The 13,624-nt window shown below is 40.6% G+C and overlaps 1 long non-coding RNA gene across 1 annotated transcript; it reads left to right on the top strand.

Annotated features, from left to right (window-relative positions):
- Positions 1 to 1,430: 1,430 nt before the first annotated feature.
- On the top strand, positions 1,431 to 9,771 carry LOC108584050. Its single transcript, XR_002519801.1, has 2 exons — positions 1,431 to 7,600; positions 8,549 to 9,771. It is a non-coding gene; the product is annotated as an uncharacterized LOC108584050 (long non-coding RNA).
- The last annotated feature ends 3,853 nt before the right edge of the window (positions 9,772 to 13,624 follow it).

The raw sequence follows: 13,624 nt of genomic DNA, 5'->3' as shown, positions 1-13,624 counted from the left end.
CATCTGTTGTAGGCAGCTGTTGATCTCTGCCATGGCACCCTCATTTCAGTAACTTATCTTCAGCTCCCCTCTGACTTCCATTTCTTGCACAATTCCTGGCTCTATTTTCTGGGTTGGAGGGGTGCCCTGGACCATCACGGATGAGACGTTCTCTGCCCGTGCCTTGTCCTCACAGAAGCCTTCACTGTGGGAAGTGATTGGGAAGATTTGTATTTCTGGGTGAATATAAACATCAGTAATTATACATCAAATCCCAATATAATCACTGCATTTGAGTACTTGTAATCTCAGTATGACCAATATCTTATTAATTAGTAAAAGACATGTTTAATGTAATATTCCCAGCTATGCCCTATTCTCCTTCTAGCTAAGTGTTTATGTATATGGATTTGTTTTTATGGTTAAAAATCGTATAATTACATTATCTTCACGCTCTCAAAATACCATTTGGCTTAAAGAACTGATGTTTTCTCTGGTAACTTCCACATGGCATCTGCTCAAACTACCCTTTAAACTACTGCATTAATTTGCTGAATGGTTATCTCTTTGCACTTGTCTTGTGAAAACCTATCTTTCACTAATTCCCCTTCCCCCAAATCAGCAAAACCTCAGCCTGTTCCATCTGGCAATATCATTGTTTCCCACTTGGCAATATGGTGTGGTGGTTATGAGCCTGGGCTTTAGAGTTCATTAGGCACAGGTCTGAGTCTTAGTTTTAGAACTTGCTAGACATGTGATCTTGAGCAGTTTATAGCAACTCTGTGTGCTAGGTTTCTTTATCTGTAAAATGGGTAAACTGATATTAACCATCTTATAGGGTTGTTGTAAAGTGAGTAGCACAGTGTCTTGTCCAGTTCTTTATCTGTAAAATGGGTAAACTGATATTAACCATCTTATAGGGTTGTTGTAAAGTGAGTAGCACAGTGTCTTGTCCAGAGTAAATGCTTAATAAAGTCTTCTTTCTTTCCTTGTTACTGTTAGAATTTCCTTGGCTGCCGTGAGAAACATAAGGCACTGAAATCAGGTGGACTTGTTCAAACTATGTCCCTGGAGAAGCCAGTTGCCTTTCTTGGTCTTAGTTTCCTGATTTGCTGAATGAAAATAACAACATATTACAGTGCTGACAAACTATTACAAAGACTAATTAAGATAAAATGCATTTAAAAAAATCTGTCATGGTGGTTCGGGCACAGTGGCTCATGCCTGTAATCCCAGCACTTTGGGAGGTAGAGGCAGGTGGATCATTTGAGGTAAGGAGTTCGAGACCAGCCTGGCCAACATGGTAAAACCCTGTATCTACTGAAAATACAAAAATTAGCTGGGTGTAGTGGCAGGTGCCTGGAATCCTAGCTATTTGGGAGGCTGAGGCAGGAGAATCACTTGAACCCAGGAGGTGGAGGTTACAGTGAACCAAGATTGCACCACTGCACTGCAGGCTGGGCAGCAGAGCGAGACTCCATCTTAAAACAAACAAACAGACAAACAAACAAAAATCCGTTGTGGTGCATCAAATCATGACATAGGCTTTACTGTGACTCAATTATCACACCTAAAGCATCCCTCTCATTACCAGTTTTTTGCCCAATCTACAAGTGTACTGAGTTTAATAGAAGATTTTAGTACATATAAAAAAATATAGTCTCCTGGACGGAATTCTATACTATTTACTAATCCTGTAAACCCTTTCATGATTATTTATCCTTAGGAACATATACAAACGTTTTTAAAGAAAATAGATTTTAAGTACCCTTGAGATTGTCTCTAGTTTATGCCATATCTTTTGCCTAGCTTGAAGCACTGCTAGGATTATGCCAGTGTATGCCTGTGCTCATTAACTCATACAACAATATTTCTTGTGCATCTACTATGTGTTAGGCAGTACTCAAGGTGTTTGGGATACTCAGTGAACATACCAAAGATGTCTTTCCTTATGAAGCTTATATTCCAGTGGGGGTAGACAGACAATAAAAAATGATAAAGTAAATTATACACAATGTTACTAGTTATGTTGATAGATTTTGTGAATTAAAAAGAAAAGAAAAAGGAAGGCTAAGGGGATCAGGAGTCTGGAGTGAAATTGCAATTTTAAATAGCACGGTTAGGAGTGACCTTATGGAGAAGGTGACATTTAGACAAACATTTTAGATAAAAGCTACTTTACTCTGAAGCAATTAGAAGAATATACTACATTTCTTCTTAACTCAATAAACCCTTAATACTTCCAGCTAGTTACTTCATAGAACATAAAGATCCTTCCACAAACCCTGCCCTGTTTCTGCTTTATTTGGTTCACTGTATTACTATTGCCTACCTAGGATCTCTTTGTCTCCAGCCCTGGTTCTCTGTAATTGGCATTCCCACAATGACACAAAATGATATTCCAAAAATACAGACCGAATTGGGTAACATTCTTCCTCAAAAGATCCAGTGGCTCTCCATTGCTTTCTGAGTCAAGTCCACATACCTTGGCACGACCTCCATGGTCCTGGGATGCTCCTCTGTCCTCTTTTCTGCCACATCCCTCTTTGGGAGCCATACTTCACCCATTCTGGTCTCCCTGCTTTCTACAACTGTTTACTTTTGCCATTGTTCCTACCCATCCTTTCCTACATTTAACGTTGATTGGAAATTGTACTCATCTTTCAAGGCCTAGCTCTAATGCTGCTTCCTTTTTGGATCCTTCCAAGTAAAGTTAATTTTTTCATGCACCTCTCCATTCCCTGTGTCCTGAATGATGTGACGTAGATGACCACATTCTCTTGAAGTTGTCAATTCTTTCTCTATAGAAGACGATTCTTATTTATCATAGAGTCTTCTGAGAGAAGATTCTGAGCAAGCAGTATACTAAACTCTGAGAAGATTCCATGATAAATAAGAACAATCTTCTACAGAGACAACTCTGCTTACTTGAATTAATCAAACTGGGCAAGCCACCTATCATCTTTGAACCTCAGCTTCTTCATCTTCAAATGGGTTAATTATACATTTTTATGAATAATAGATAAGGATTACATGTGATTAAGTGAGATAATGTCTCATTATTTAAATGCTTCTTGTGGTGGCTAGTATGTAGTATCCCTTCAGTAATTGTTCTATGAATACGACTCCTTTTTCTAGATTGTCTTTTAATAATAACAGGGTTCCATCATCCTTCATTATTCCTTTTTATTGCATAATGGCTTCACGATTGTCACCAATCTTTCCTGATTTCCAGAGGAAAGCTCTACTTTAGCTTTCTGTTTCTAAATGACTAACATTGTGTTATTTTATTTTTAAATTAATAGATTTTATTTTTTAGAGCAGTTTTAGGTTCACAGCAAAATTGAGAAGGAAGTGCAGAATTCCTACATACCTGATTCCCACCCCACACACAGCCTCCCCCTCAATCAACGTCCTATATCAATTATAACTTTTGTTATAATTGATGAACCAACATTGACACATCATAATAAACAAAAATCCATAGTTTACATTGGATTTGCACATTCTACGGATTGTGCATCCTTTGTACATTCTAAGGGTGTCATACATTTTATGACTTTTGACAAATGTGTGATCACATGTATCCACCATTATAGTATCACGTAGAATGGGTTCACTGCCCTGAAGATCCCCTGTGCTTCGTGTATTTATACTTCCTTCCCCCTGGTCCTCTGGTAACCACTGAGCATTTTCCTGTCTCCATCACTTTGCCTTTCCTAGAATGTCATGTAGTTGAAATCATATGGTATGCAGCCTTTTCAGATTGGCTTCTTTCACTAAACAATATGCATTTAAGATTCCTACTTGTCTTTATGTAGCTTGATAGCTCATTTCTTTTTCACACTGAATAAAATTTTGTTGTGTAATATAGTTTAAAAAAAATTGAATTGACCCAGTTTTGAGCTCTAGCTAGAGGCAGTCAGTTTCCATTCTTGAGTGGCCCATTAAGTACACACTCCCAACTGTCTCCCTTTTTAGGCTCTCATGCATTGAGCCACTCAGACCCCTCCCAGGCCAGACTATAGACAACCAGGCGCAGCCTCTATGCCCAAGAGCTTATGGAAATTATTTGAACTGCTCAATCCTAAACTTGCTTACCATGACTTGCCCATTCTTTCCTGCTGAAACCATGGTCAAGGCGCTTGCTCATAGTTCCCTCTCTCCTTCTGGCTTGTGAGTGGCCCTAGTGCTTCCCCGAATGGCCCTGCATAGCATGCTGTATTCTCCCCAGGGAACTGTGAGTGTAATACACTATAAAATTCTTTCCAGTTCCTCCCTCTTGGTCTGTGTCTGGACTCACCATACCTCACTCAAGGTAGTATGGGTAAAACATATTTTATGACGATACCACAGTTTATTTATATATTTACTTATTGAAAGACATCTTACTTCCAAGTTTCAGCTATTATGAATAAAGCTGCTATAAACACTCATGGTCCAGGTTTTGGTGTAGACATAAATTTTCAGATCTTTTGGGTGAATACCAAGGAGTGAGATTGCTGGATCTTATGCTGAGAGTATGTTTGGTTTTGTAAGAAACTGCCAAACTGTTTTCTAAAATGTCTGTACCATCTTTCATTTCCACTATCAATGAAAGAGAGTTCTTGTTTTTCCACATCTTTACCAGCATTTGGTATTGTCAGTGTTTTGGATGTTAGCCATTCTAGTAAGTGTGTGGTGATACTTCCTTGTTTTAATTTGAAATTCCCTAATAACAGACAATGTTGAGTATCTTTTCAATGCCAGCCATCTGTATATCATCTTTGGTGGGATGTCCATCCAGATATTTTAATTAGATTATTCATTTCCTTATTGTTGAGTTTTAAGAGTTATTTGTCTATTTGGATAACAGTCAGACAGTCAGATATGTCTTTTACACGTATGTTCTTTTTAGAGTGTTATCTGGTTCCCTGAGAATTCACAGGTTTACTCTTGTAATAGATGATTCTCTATAGCCATTTTTGTTTCTATAAGGGAATATTTTTTCTGAGTATTTATTAAAACAGTAGATTCAGGGATACTGACTACTAAAACTTCTATTGCTACTTACCAGATATTAACCAGTCATTGAATCAATCAAATACTTATTAGACACTTAATATTTTTCTAGACACTGTTGGAGATAACAGTGGTAAAAGGAGGTAAAAGGCCTGCTACTGTTTTCAGTAGATTTATAGTTTATTTTGAGATCATTTAAATACAATTTAGGGCTGACTTTGTGGTACTAACTATAAGTGCAATTGATATTCAGAGAGCTCCAGAAGAGTTCAGAGAACTCCAGAGGAGTTTGTGTGGACTAGAATTGTTGAGCAAAGATTCATGTATGACATGAGGGCTGATCTAGGCTTGGAAGGTCAGATAACCCATGTACAAGTGGAAAGGAAAGGAATACATGTAATGTGCCAGAGCACCTTGTAGGTGTTTACAATGCATGTGCCTCAAGCATTATAAACACTTAATATTTTTATTACATGGGTAGCCCCTCAAGAAGGAAAAGCAGACAGATCCCTTCTGACTGACTGATTTGATCACAATCCCTGTATAAAGATATCACTCCTACCATCTATCTGCTTCTACAATACCACAGTAGATATTTGTCTTAGTCCATTTGTGTTGCTATAAATGAATACCTGAGGCTGAGTAATTGATAAAGAGAAGGAGTTCATTTGGCTTAAGGTGTTGCAGGCTGTACAAGAAGCACAGCATCAACATTTTCTTCTGGTGAAGGTCTCAGGTTGCTTCCACTCATGGAGGAAGGTGAAAGGCAGTCAGCATGTGCAAAGGTCACATAGAGAGGAAAACAAGAGCGTAGGGAAAGAGGTGCCAGACTCTCTTTAACAACCAGCTCTTGTGGGAACTAGTAGAGTGAGAACTCATTCCCACTAGGACAGCACCAAGACATTATTGAGGGATCCACCCTCATGGCCTAAACACCTCCCATTAGGTCCCATCTCCAATGTTGAGGATCAACTTTCAGATTGAGGTTTGGGGGGATAAATATCCAAACCATAGCATTCCACCCTTTACCCCTCAAACTTCATGTTCTTCTTATATTGCAAAATACAATCGTTTCATCCCAATAGTCTCCAAAAGTCTTAACTTGTTCCAGCATCAACTCAAAAGTCCAATGTCCCAAATCTTATCTGAGAGTCAAGATAAATTCCTTACAGCTGGGAGACTGTAAAATCAAAAACAAATTATTTACTTCCAAGATACAGTTGTTGTATAAGCATTGGGTAAACATTCCCATTCCAAAAGGGAAAAATTGGCCAAGAGAAAGGGGTAAGAGGTTCCATGTAAGTTTGAAATCCAGCAGGGTGGATATTAAATCTTAAAGCCCCAAAATAATCTTTGACTCCATGTCCGTATCCTGAGTGCACTGGTGTGAAGAGCGTGCCCCCAAGGGCTCTAGCAGCCCTACCTCCATGACTTTGCTGAGTGTAGCCTACATGGCTGCTCTTATGGGTTGGAGTCCAGTGTCTGTGACTTTTCCAGATTGAAGTTGCACACTGCTAAATGGCTCTATAATTCTGGTGTCTGGAGGGTTGTGGCCCTATTTTCACAGCTCCGCTAGGCAGTGCTCTGGTGGGGACTCTGTGCAGGGGGATCCAACTCTACATTTCCCCTCAATACTACCCTAGTCGAGGCTCTCTGCAGTGGCTCCACCCCTGTGGCAGGCTTCTGCCTGGGTGCCCAGGCTTTCTGATGCATTCTCTGAAATCTAGATGCAAGCTGCCAAGCCTCCACCATTCTTGCACTCTGTGCACCTACACACTTAACACTATGTGGAAGCCACCAAGGCTTATGGCTAGTGCCCTCACAGCAGTGGCCAGATCAATATGTGTGGCCCTTTGACCCACAGCTGCAGACTGAGGGAGGGATGCAGGGAGCAGACCCCTGAGATGGAGCAGAACAGCTGCACCCTAGGAAATCATTCTGTTTTCCTAGGCCTCTGGGCCTGTAATGGGAGGAGTAGGTTTGAAAATTTCTGAAATACCTTTGGGGCCTCTTTCTCATTGTCTTGACTATTAACACCTGGCTCCCTTTTAGTGCTACAGTTCCCTCTAGCGAGTGGTTGCTCTGTAGTGCCCTTAAATTCTTCTGGAAATGCTCCTTCCTTCTCTACTACATGGCCAGGCTACATATTTTCCAAATATTTATGCTCTGCTTGCTTTTAATTATAAGTTCCACTTTAGGTCCTTTGTTTGCTGTTGTATAAGACCATAAGTTGTTAAAAGCAGCCATGCTCCTTCTTGAAGGTTTGCTGCTTAGAGATTTCTCCCCTTAGATACCCCAGGTCATCCCTCTTAAGTTTGGCCCTAGGACATGAACACAATGCAGCTAAGTCCTTTGCTATGGCAACAAGGGTGACCTTTGTTCCAGTTCCGAGTAAGTTCCGCATTTCCATTTGAGATTTCATCAGTTTGGACTTTGCTGTCTATATTTCTATCAGCATTTTGGTCACAACCACACAACCAATCTCTAAGAAGTCCCAGACTTTTCCTTGTTTATTTTTCTTCTTTTGTGCCCTCCAAACTCTTCCAACCTCTGCCTATTATCCAGTTCTGAAGCTGATTCCACATTTTCAGCTATCTTTATAGCAGTGCCCCACTCCTTGGTACTAATTTTCTGTCAGTCTGTTTGTGTTGCTATATAGGAATACCTGAGGCTGGTTCAATTATAAAGAAAGGGGGCTTATTTGGTGATACGGTTTGGCTCTGTGTACTTACCCAAATCTCATCTCAATTTGTAATCCCCATGAGTGAAGGGAGGGACCTGTAATCCCCATATGTCGAGGGAAGGGGGTGATTGGATAGGTTTCCCCATGCTGTTCTCTTAATAGTGAGTGAGTTTCCATGAGATATGATGGCTTTATAAGTGTTCGGATGTTCCTCCTTGGCTCTTCTCTCTACTGTCACCTTGTGAAGAAGGTGTCTGCTTCCCCTTTGCCTTCTGCCATGATTGTAAGTTTCCTGAGGCCTCTCCAGCCATGCAAAACTGTGAGTCAATTAAACCTCCTTTGTTTATAAATTACCTAGTCTCAGGGATGTTCTTCATAGCAGTGAGAGAGGACTAATACATTTGGCTCATGGTTTGGCAGACTGTACAAGAAGCATGGCACTGGCATTTGCTTCTGGTGAGGGACTCAGGATGCTTCCATTCATGGTGGAAGGGGAAGGGGAGCTGGCATGTGCAGAGATCACATGGTGAGAGAGGAAACAAGAGAGAGATGGGAGGTACCAGGCTCTTTTTAACAACCAGCTCTCTCGGGAACTAATAGAGCAAGAACTCACTCATTACCAGGAGGACAGCACCAAGCCATTCATGAGGGATCCAGCTCTAGGACTCAAACAGCCCCCTTTAGGCCCCACCTCCAATGCTGGGGATCATATCTCAACATAAAATTTGGGGGCACAAACATCCAAATTACAGCGTTATTTTTCCATTTAGCTCTAGAAAACATTTAATCATTAAGAGACGCTAGTCAAAAGGAAATGCATCTGTGGGATGAAGAGGTGGTTATAACTTAAATGATCATCCATTCATTTATGTAATCTCTATTCAGCAAATATATACTGAGTCCCTACTCCATGGTAAGCACTATGCTGGATCCTGGCTATGAAAGATAAAGAGGCTATAACAGCTGCCTAAAGTAGCTTAGAGCTAGTGACCCTGCATGTGCCGATGACCATTATGCCGTGTGATTCAAGCCATTTCACAGGTAAGAAGAAAGTGATGGCAGACCATGGAGGCCCTGAGAGTAATGGTGAGGCTTAAGGGGTCTAGGAGTTGGCCACATAAACAAAAGAGAGAAGAGAGTTTTATCCTTTCTTTCTTCATCTTTCTCCTTTTCTCTACTTCCTGAACAATTCTTCACAAAGATTTTAGCAGGGACCAAGCAGAGTGGTGTCTTCCAGGTACAGTGAGGGGAGCCCCATGGTCCCTCCAACAGGGGGAGGAAGGTGTCTACGCAGGTGAGTCAGGGCCCAGCATAGAGTGATGGAGCCTAAGTGAGGCAAGAAGGGCTGCCCCCTAGGAAAGTGTCCGGGCGAGGAGACAGTAGGACAGCCATAGAGATGGTCCAAGTAAGGAAATATATTAGGAATAATGTGGGTCAGATTTTTCACTGTTGGAGAAGGTACTTCCATGTATGGAAATGAGAAAAAAAGAACAACTCTTTAGTGTTGTATTAGAAGTGGAGTTAGCAGTTTGAATTCATGATTTTCAATACATAGAGAGATATGAATTTGGGGTGTGTGTGTGTGTGTCTGTGTGTGTGTATGTATGTGTATTTTCTAACTTTGTAGGCTTAGAGTGTCTGAGATCAGTGACAAACTCCTAGCAGTGAGTACAACCAACATCCACATCTTTGGTTGGTTCTGCAGATGGGCCAGGGCAGTTACAGGGTGAGCCTGCACAATCTTCTGGAAAGCAATGAAGTGCTCAAAGAATGACGAGAACATTCCAAAAGGACACAGAATCCTGCAGGAAGGTGTTTCCCCATGAACATAAAAAAGACAACAATGGTAACAGATTAGAACCTTTTGAATAAAATAAGAATCAATGTACTCATATTCATATACATAATTGAATAAATACACTGAAAATTTATATATGCATATTCATATGTATATATATTCATATACATAATAGAATAAATACATTGAAAATTTGATGAAGAATGGGATGACTGCATAGGCTGAAAGTATTACCCACAAAATATATGTTAATTGCAAAAGAAAAAAAAAAGTAACTATCCAGTGAAGAAACCTGGCAGAAACCACCTTAGTTAAGTGATCAATGTTAGTATTAGAAATGGAAAAAATCCAAAGCATGTGCTGCCAGTAGGATGCAATGAGGCACACATAGCATCACTTCTGTAATATTGTTGCCAAAAGTACCAAAAGCTAACTCTAATCATGGGGAAACATCAAACAAAGATAAACTCAGGTACATTCTCCAAAAGCTGTCCTGTAATCTTCAAAAATGTCAAGGTCATGAAAGTCAAGAGAACACGGAGAAACCATTCTGAGACTATGACAACTAAAAGCATTGTTTGATTCTGGACTGGAACATTTTTGGGAAAATGAGGAAACCTGAATGCGATCTGTGGATTAGATGGTAGTAATGTACAAGTGTTAATTTCCTAATTTTGATAGTAGATAACATAAGAGAAATATATTTTTTATAATATGGGAGAATTATCATTGTTTATGATACATATACACCAAAGCATTTAGGGGTTTAGGATGTCATGCTAGCAACTTACTCATAAATGGTTTAGGGAAAACAGGTCTTGCTACTATAGGCACAACTTTTCTATAAGTTTGAGATTACTTATTTTAAAAAAGGTGGGGAGAGAGAATCTCCTATGGGGAAGCCTGGATATGTTATGAGTTAACACTTTAGAGGGAGCTTCTTTTTAGCCCATTGAGAATACAGCTCTAGAAAAACACAGCAACAGGGGGGTGCCTACTGTGGCTCTCCGTGTGCAGCTGGGGCTGGGATTCTAAGTTAGCAGTGAAATATCTTTAGCTACAGCACCTACTTTTTCTAGATGGCTATTTTCTCCTCTGGAAAATGAACGGTGGACATAGCGTCCTTCTAGTTCTAAAATTCAACACTGTGATTTCATCTTTTACATATTATAGCTTACCACCAGCTCTGTGGTGCTTTTTGTTGCAAAGTTCTCCATATCCATCTGCCCCAGGGAGATCCCTAGCTCATATAGTGTCGCCTAGGTTGTCAGTTTGGCCACCTCTGCCTGGATTAATCTTCATCTGGGAGGCAGGATTAGTGTCTGATGTGCAGAACTCCAGGAAGGAAGCATGTCCTGGCCTAACAGAGCAGGGACGGCCTTTGAGATGACGCTCTCTTCTGTCCTGCATAACTCCAGAAGTGTAGCTTGAAGCTCAGTTGGGAACTTGCCACAGAGAATGTTCCCTTGGGGGGCCTCCAAATGTTAATTCCGGAGATGATGGTGCAACAAGAAGGTGACCAATCAGATGGGAAGCCCTGGCTCATGATGGGGTTCTCATCCGTCCACACCCAGGCCCATCTGAGTTTCTGAGCACATCAGGGAACTTTAACAACCTCCACACATGCACATGCCAACCACACATAAGAAATAGGCATTCTGGTTGACATTGGGGCAATTGAAATTAATATGCTATAGTGTGCTGAGAATTCTCTTTCCTTAATAATAACCAGACTTAACAGAATGAGAACAAGATGCAAGACTACTGAAAAATGAAGGGCGATCATCTGCATATCATATTTTTTCCTGTATTATAACTATCCAAATTCCAAAGGCAATTGGTTTTATATATAATTTAATTGGGAAACATTCCATCAGGTATTTGTTATTAAGAATCAGAGCTGTATCAGGAGGACTTGATTGTTTCAGGAAGAACACCAACAGGATTTAGAAGTTTCTTTGTCCAGTTACTGAAGTGCCTGGCACATAATTGATACTCAATAAATATTTGGATGAAGGCATAAAAATATATTCACCTGTGACGATGATGCACATTGTCACAGGCAGTGGAATCAGGCAACTAACTATATTTTTAAAATATTGTGCAATTTAGGTTCTCTTAAAATTTCAAACCAGATGGAGATTAAATGAGAATTGGTTAAAATTAATGCATAATGTTTCCTGAATAAAATAGCTCACTCAGTCTGAAAGGCCTTTTCCTGTTTGTTAGAATTCTGTTTCCCTTATTATTTTTTCAGTTCCAGGTAAGACTGTTTGCGGGGAGACTTTCTCCTCCAGACCCCACCTCTTTAATCTGGCAGGTAAGAGCACCATAAACTGGAATGATGCTTCCTATGTGTGCGCTGAGATTTCTCTAGTGCTGCTCAACCCTGCCACAGGGATGATGGCTTGCTTATAAAGCTTGGGTAATGAATAGCCCAAGATTTATTTTCACATTTATTTAGGACAATTTTCTCTCTGTCACTGTGCCAACACTATCAGCACAACTCAGTGTTGCATCAAAAAGCACAAGCTTTGGAGAAAAAGAAAAAGGTCTGGGCTTAAATGTCTGCTCTGCCACTCATCAATTGCCTGACCTTGGGCTGGTTATTGGTTATATTTGAGCTTCATTTACCTCACAGGGTTGTTGTTCCAGTTAAACAAGACCACATTTATACAGTGCCTGGCACCTAGTAGGCCTGCAATTTAGTTCTCTGTTAGTTAATTTCCTGTGAACCCATTTTGCTTTCTATCACCTCAGCTTTCTTGTTTTCTATGAGCCCTTCCTAGTTCCCTCTTCTCTCTTGACTCTAATCTAAGGCAAATCAATAAACACTAGCTCACCCTGCAGTTGGAACACTCACCCTGAAGTTGGGACACTCACCCTGCAGTTGGGACACTCACCCTGCAGTTGGAACACTCCTGTAATGCTGTTACTTGGTCAGCATCTCCTTGTCCATTGTGTAGGGAAGGTGAGTGTTTGGGATTCCTAGAGGTGCCCTAGTTGCCTTCTTCCAGAACAGAATTGTCTTACTTTATTCCATCATGGCATCAATAGATGCATGTATAATTTTTAAGCTTATGTTCCTGATTTAAGTTCATATTTCTCCTCAATGTATACAGCCCCATCTTAAGATATTTCCCTTAGGGATAGGTTCAAATTACCTTGCCTCAGTTTCTGTGGGTATTGAAGGTGGAGACACCAGCAATTACTGCAGTTAGCATTTAGTACTGCAGTTACCTCCAAACCCCTGAGTGGCTGTCACCTATCATTAGGATCATTAGGTATTAGGGTGTGTTTTTGGCACAGTAGACAGAGTGATTCTTTAAAACATGCCAGATAATAAATGACACTCTCCTGTTCAGTGCCCTCCAGTGGCTTCCCATCTCAGGCCCTGAGATCCCAGGGCCTGCGTGACTCTATGCAATGTGACCCTGCCTGCTCTCCAGTCTTCTCTCATTCTCTATCTTATTGACTGTGTTCCAGTGCCACAGGCCTCTTTGCTGTTTCCCATGTCAAAGAACTCAAGACCCCACCTCAGGACTTTTGTACCTGTTGTTCCTCATGCCAGAATATTGATCTCCCCATAGAGCTATACTATGAGGTTCTGCTCAAATGTCACCTCCTCAGGGAGGTCTTCGTGGACTATCCTATCTAAGTTAGCACCAGCAATCATCACTCTCTAGCCCCTAATCAGTGTTATTTTTCTACACACAAAAACACACACTTGTTATTTATTTAAAGCCTATTTCTTCTTCTAGAATGTAGGACTTTGTTTCCTTCACTGGTGGTAATTCCAGTGAATAGAATACAGTAGTGCCCCCTTATTCCAGGTTTTGCTTTCTGTGGTTTCAGTTACCCATGGTCAACTGGTGTCCAAAAGTATTAAGTAGAAATTTCCAGAAATAAGGAATTTGTTAGTTTTAAATTGTGTGTCTTTCTGAGTAGTGTGCGGAAATCTCGTACCATTCCATTTTGTGCCCCCTGGAGTGTATCCCTTAGCCCAGCACATCCATGCTGTATATACTGCCTGCCTACCAGTCACTTAGCAGCCATCTAGACTGTCAGATCAACTGTAGCGGCAACATAGTGCTTATGGTCAAGGAACCATTATTTCACTTACTAATGGCCCCAAAGTGTAAGAGTACCGTGCCTAATTTACA

The sequence above is a fragment of the Papio anubis genome, chromosome 1, assembly GCF_008728515.1.
Source record: "Papio anubis isolate 15944 chromosome 1, Panubis1.0, whole genome shotgun sequence".
Classification (NCBI taxonomy): domain Eukaryota; kingdom Metazoa; phylum Chordata; class Mammalia; order Primates; family Cercopithecidae; genus Papio; species Papio anubis.
This window is presented reverse-complemented; position numbering and strand designations above follow the sequence as displayed.